This window comes from Haliotis asinina, chromosome 2, assembly GCF_037392515.1.
Source record: "Haliotis asinina isolate JCU_RB_2024 chromosome 2, JCU_Hal_asi_v2, whole genome shotgun sequence".
Taxonomy (NCBI): domain Eukaryota; kingdom Metazoa; phylum Mollusca; class Gastropoda; order Lepetellida; family Haliotidae; genus Haliotis; species Haliotis asinina.
The window spans coordinates 96,756,465-96,763,608 of NC_090281.1; positions in this window are offsets into that span (position 1 = coordinate 96,756,465).

Sequence of the window (7,144 nt, forward strand, 5' to 3'; positions counted from 1 at the left end):
ATTTGTTTCAATCGGCGTACCGACACATGCTCACTTTGACGTGTTATTTTTCTAATTGTGTCCCTGACAAGCCTATGATAAAAACTATCCAGTTTTAAATTCCTACCAACTTTTGAGATGGTCCCTGGAATGTCCGTAGACGAGGCATGGATAATTCCATTCAGCACGCCCTTTGAGAGATCCAAGGCATGTTGGATCCATGTTGGATGAAATACTTTTCAGGAGCTACATATGGACGGCCCCTTTCACTTTCTCGTTTGAAATAATTATAGATGTTTCTAATAATGTCTTTCGCGTCAGCCGACAAATTGGATGTGGACATTTCACCATGTGTAGATGTGTGTGCACTTCGTGCAATGCACGTGCTTGAAGTCACGTGACATGATCTGTCGAGCATAATCAAAGTATTTTACATGTGACCTGCCTATTTGCATGACCGGGTCGCTGTTCCGGTAAGTAGCTCGACACCCTTATAGACAACTTTCTTATTAGCGAGTGCTAAATTATGACAATTAAAATCCTCAATGGTAGAAGAATTATAAAGCCTCATACCAAATTGGAAACGGATAGCACTTACTATTTTAAAGTAAAGTCCTGAAACATTTTCTGCCAGACTATACTGTGCGAATGCTGTGAGAAAACGGCGACAGCAAGGGGGTTAATAAAACTATCGGGCTACAGATGCATCCAGGGCATAGTGGAGAGTTATCGGACCTCTTAGGTCTGACCTCTCGAGTTCGTCTCGTCTCGTCTCGTCTCGTCTCAATCTTCTGGACAAACATGACCCGGAAAGGACAAACGCATTCCTCACAGAACTGAAAAACACTGGATATTCACATCAGAAATAAGCGAGAGTATGACTGAAAGAAGAGCAGCAGAGAGACGGTGGCGCAAGTCATGTTTGAGGTCGACAGACAAATCAACTGCAATGCTAGGATTCACGTTTCAGTACAGATGTAATATGGTCAAGAAAGAATTCTTGTACACTGGAATAACTGAGAGCATGAAAGATTCTAATGCACTTTTCAAGCTCATGTTTTCTCTCATGGACAACGGTCAGTCATGCTCTTCCTGATACAGGCTTTGAAGGTAACGAACACCTTTCCCAAGTATTTCATGGACAAGACAGAGGCAATCAGATCCACATTCCCAGATCACCATCAGTCAACTAACCAGTATGATGGCCCAGATCCACCGGAGAATTTGCTGTGTGAATTTTACCCTTTGAGCCACTGTCCGGAAGTCCGGAAACTCATAACGAAATCTACGACGGCATCATACTTGATTCCAACAAAACTCCTCCTGCAAAACTTGGGTATTCTTCTTCCGGTGATTTCCTCCCTCATCAACGCTTGTCTCCAATCAGGACGGATGCCGTCAGTTCTAACACAAGCAACTGTAAAGCATCTTTTGAAGAAAAAAACATCCTTAGACTCTGACAAATTAGACCCTGTTTCAAATATATCACTCCTAGCAAAACTTGTGGAAAGAGCTACCTCTCCTCGCACCTCGATCAGCAATGACTGTTTGATGAGTTTCAGCTGCGTGTAGAAAGCACCAAAGTGGCTTGACCTATGGTCTGGACATAGGTCAGCCTTCCACACTCGTTTTGCTGGATCTGAGTTCAGATCGTGGTTTCACTCATGCCTCTCGCTGAGACAGCAACCTGGCCTCATTGGTGGGAGCTTTTTTTATATCCAGGAACTGACATGTGAAGTACCTCGAGCCCTAGGCTTCTGACCATGTACAGGAAAGCCTTGACAACGTTGTTCGACATCAGGACATTCTTTGCCATCAATGATGAAGATGTTCCAGCATAAGTATCAACAATGCTGCAACAATGTAACCGGGACCAACGGAAACATACAGACTTTAACTCTGTCGCATGTGGGCAGTGAATCATTCCCTTGTCAGAGATCTTGGGGTCAGCGTCGACCCAAGAGCTTTGTCTCGAAGGACACGTCAACCACCTTGCCAAAACGTCCTATTTTCTGCTCAGGAACATCCGGAACATCACAAAATATCTGACCGCAGACTCCACCAAAATTTTAGTTCTTTTCCTTGTAGTCTCGAGACTGGACTTCTGTAACAGTGTCCTCTTTGGTGTTCTGTCCCTTACAGAAAGAACACCGCCATCAGAATCATCTCCCTGAATCTTCTCTCAGCTTTGAGCGGCTCATGACCGGGAAGGTTAACATCGTGACGCTTCTCGGTTCAATGAGCGTAGCCCTCGCGGTACTTCCAATGCAATGTTATGGCTGAATGAACACAGTACGCCCTACTCGGAGCCTCTGACAAATTACAAAGGAAACAGAATTAACGTGGACGTTCTTTAATTTGGGCACATATGAAAATGGCATGTAAAGAGATTATATGTACTTATTTGTTTCTAAAATATCCGATTTTATGTATACAGATGAGACATAAATAAACATTTCATTGATTCATATATCAATATCAAAAATATCAATAAAGATATTTACACGGTTATTATCCGTGGTATCACATTCACTGTCTTTGAGTTTAAGACAGTTTAAGAAGTTCGGACACGTGGTCTGTGTAGACGATGTCCCCAATGATGTTTACAATATTGTCCATCAGTGTTTGGAGTCGGGAATCAATGTTCATGTAACGCCTTTTCCTGAGGAATCTCGCGTCAGTTGCCTGGCAACTGCTGTAACTTCTTCCTCAACCTTCCTCCTCGAACTGAAGTGAATTCTAACTGTTTGCAGAGGAATTACAAAATAAAGCAAAAATTCTAATTATTAACCCCAAATTTTGTTTCCCCACAATCGTTAGTTTATAATACACTAACGAATGTAAGACACTGCTCAAAGTCTGCAATATCTTATTGAAGTCCGATTATAACCAAATCATCTAATATATGTCAACTATCAAACATCCAACACACAGATGTCAGATACTAATCTCTCAACTCTCCTCTTAACACTCCCGTGCAGAATCACTCTGTCTCCTCTCTCTCTCTCTCTCTCATCTCTCTCTCCCCCCTCTCTCTCCTCTATCTCTCTCCTCTCTCTCTCTCACACACACACATATATATGCATTGGCGAACAGATATTTCTGAGTTTTATATGTATATATATCAGAAACATATGTTTGCCAATACAGTTCAGAAATCTTTAGATTTGTTCGCGAGCCCTAATGCACATTATGTACCTGATTCGTGTCAAATCAATCACTCATTTACCAAACCAATAAACACATCATCGATTGGCATGACACTGGTCGACATTCGTGTAATTTACATGCAACACACATGAGTTGTTACCGGTCTGGCGACGAGTGGTGTGGTCTCGCCGGCGCTAATTGATGTCATTGACATGGGTATTTCCTTCTGCGTGCACCTGCTCGCGACGACGAATTACCGTTCGGTGTGAATTCCCAGTTAGGGGTCAGTGGACATGGGGAGTAAATTGTTAGTAATAAACTTCGTTTATGTTTAAGTATGGTTCCTGCACAAATAGGTGTTTTTGACATAATGTACAGTGGTAAATCTTTCGAGAACCGATGTCCCACTCTTGCTTGACAAGGGCATAAGAATCTATACCGAAACGACGCATTATATATAATAAAGAAGGTGTTATCTAAAACGTACCTTCCTTCTTTAGCCTGAATTGATCAGTGCATGAAGGAACAGACCTTTGCAAAAAGTATTTGGACACTTGGCGCAATTTCCTTAGATTTACCTGTTGTTTCAGTGTAGCATAAATATTTTTCATGAAGTGAGTTTAGAATGGATCTTGGTTAAATTTGACAGGCAAATTTGAAATTATCTCTGCTCTGAGCACATACTTTCATATAGGTGGTACTTCCACATCCCTACAATGAAAGTGGGAACAGTCCTAATGCTAACGAGTACCCACAGGAGGAATGGTTCATTGATGAGTTTATTAACGCAGAAGGCATTGTTCGCTGAAGAGCATTTTTTGTTTCCAGTAGAGAAAATCAATAGATAGAGAAATAATATAACAGATTATCAAGAATAAGGAGCGACCAAGTCGACATCGGGACTTTAGCTGTCATATAATGGTGATCGAAAAGAGCAGTCAAAGGTTGATAGAGACATTTACATAAATTATGGTTAAACAGTTATTGCAGTCAGATTTTATCATTTACAATGAATTAGTTAGATAACCTATCAGTATATCCGTAAAAGTAAAAGTTATATCAAACTGGACTAAAATGTTATGTTGTGATTGGGAGATAAACATACTGTGTTGGAAAATCAGAGGTATATAACGAACTTCTATTAGCTCTAAATTTGATTTAAAACCGAACGAGTAGCGTGAGGTTATAAATATAAAATATAGAGCTATTATAAATCCGTTATATACCTATGATTTTCTAACACAATACGTTTATCTCCATTCTGCCATAACCGTGTTTTTCAGATTTTAAACAAATACGTAATGTGTTGGAAAATCAGAGGTATATAACGTGACTATATACCTCTAAAAGACTTTGATTAAACAATCACAATCCAGTATTTACCGAAGTCATAGTAGAATCACAAATTATAATACCATGTTACATAATGTTATGTACAATTTGTATTCTCCAAATGCTGATTTTAATGTTCCATTGTTATCAAGTGTCAAGTGTATCGTATTATTTGCTTTTTCAGAACCTTATTTGTTACAATTACCTTATTACTATTAACTCTGGTTAATCAAATTTAGAACTTCAAACCACAGGTTGCCCTTTGAAACAGACAATTGTTACAGAATGGTAACGATATAACAGATATACATCATCTGTCTGTGACGTACTCTACGTTACATTATACTGCCCAGAACCAAATGCCCACCAGTTTCTCTCCCAATAAATGTTACAATTAAGTTTACCAAAACTGAACTTTGTTCCATGTTTGAATATGATTTTATAGAATAAAATATCTGTTATATACAAGATTCAGTTACATAAATAAACCCTAATTAGCTTGCTAAAACCTAAATAGCTAGGGGTCTTACAAATGGGAGTACACCGCTGTACCGTATTCTATCAGATAGGGGAGTAAGGTGTGATTTCTTTGCTAATTACCTTCTCCACTGTCTCACAACTGCGAGTCTCACAAATGGGAGTAGACTCAGTAGTTTAGGCCGCTCTCTCCGTGACAGTGGCAAAGATTACGTAAAATTGTGCTCACTCACTCAGTCAACAGGAGAAATACCATGTGCTATAGTTGTTTTGTCATTGAGTGCAAACTTCTGTTTCATCCAAGGACCAGGCTTGTCTTGTTTTTATTTAGTCTCGCGATAATTTACATAGATTTTACTGCTTTACACTGTTGTCGTGTGCAAAGGAAACAATCAACTGTGATGTCTCAGCGGTGTACTCCCATTTGTAAGAACTCCCAACTGTAAGACAATAGAGAAACAATAGAGCTGGTAATTAGCAAAGAAAATCCACCTTACTCCCCGATCTGTAACTGGAACTTGCGAGCAAAAGAGACATTTTATTCTAAAAAAGCACTGTAGTGACACATAGAACACACAACATATTGATACACATTACAACACTGTACAAAGTCCAGTTTTGAGTGAGTGGGTTGAGTTTTACGCCGCACTCTGCAAGATTCCAGCTATATGGCGTCGGTCTGTAAATAATCGAGTCTGAACCAGACAATCCAGTGATCAACAGCATAAGCATCGATCGGCGCAACTGAGAACCATGTGTCAACCAAGTCAGTGAGCCAGACCACCCAATCCCGTTAGTCGCCTCTTATGACAAGCATATGGCCTTTTGTGGACTGATGAAGGCTTATACTACCCCGGACCTTCACGGGTTAGTCCAGTTTTGATAATATTTAACTTTAAGTGAAGTCGTGAACAATCACATTTCATTAGTTACTCATAGTTTTCAGTAATAGGAAAATTAATATAGTGGGGAGGAAATTGATGTCTATGGGTATTTAGTGCTGGACGGTATAATATAATGTGTAAGGTTCTAAAAAGCGAATGCTTATACTTTATATAGTAATATTACATTTAACTCCTTACCTGTTCTGTGAGTTTGAATTGTACATTAGATGTATTTTGCAACCAAGTACATATTGAATGAGTGAAATATAATACAATCCAGTCTACTCTATGATACGATACGCTTGACACCTGATAACAATTATGAAAGATGGTATTTAATTTATCATCACAACATAACATTTGACTGCAAGAAACTGTTAAACTATAACGTAATATAAAGTATCCACTGACCTTTGGGTGCTCTTTTCGAGCACCACTATATGAAAGGTCTTCAATGAACAATGTCCTCTGCGTTAATTAGCTCATGCCTCCTGTGAGTGCTCATCTTCGGCTGTTCCCCCTTTCACTGTAGGGTTGGGAAAGCATTAGCTATGTGCATGAACCATTAATTAATGCGTCTCACAAATGGGAGGACACCGTCTGAGCTCACTAGGTACTTCCGGTTTTCCAGCCTACCGTTATCGTCCGATGACTACTCCTGTTGAGACTGCTCTTGATATTATGAATATAGATATGTATCATACTAATATAAACCAGGTGACAAAGCGGACGGTGAGAAGTGGATTGCGGCATGTTCTTTAACAAATTCTGGATATGGCGGTTACTGAAGCCAGTCCATGACATATGAAGTTGCCCGTCGTGCCTGAAGCGTGGATCGTAGGTTGTCATGTTCAAATGTCAGTCTAGGACCATGCCTAGCGTGCGAAATTATTTCAAATCTTTGGTTGGCAGTCGGGCTAGCTAAGCCCACAAAATAATTCACTAGCCCGAATTTGAATGCAGATAATAAGAAAAGGTGACAAAATCGATGAGAACAAGATAGTGTCGGCATGACTCGTGTTTCATCAAGCTGCTAATATAGCGAACATTTTAACACACTGCAATCTTGCATGATTTATGTAGACTAACAGCTAGTCTCTGAAATGAACATATTTTACTGAAAAAACGTTCACAGTGAAAAAAAATAATATCATGAAATGGAGCCCTGAGACTTTCTTCATTTTCAGAAATCTAGACTTGCCACATTTTCTAGACTTGCGTGGGCTTTCTTGGATATATATACTTCAGGGTCTGTACGACAGACTATGATTTATGTTATTGCTTAACAAGTCGGAGAGGGTGATGAATTTACAAAACGACCC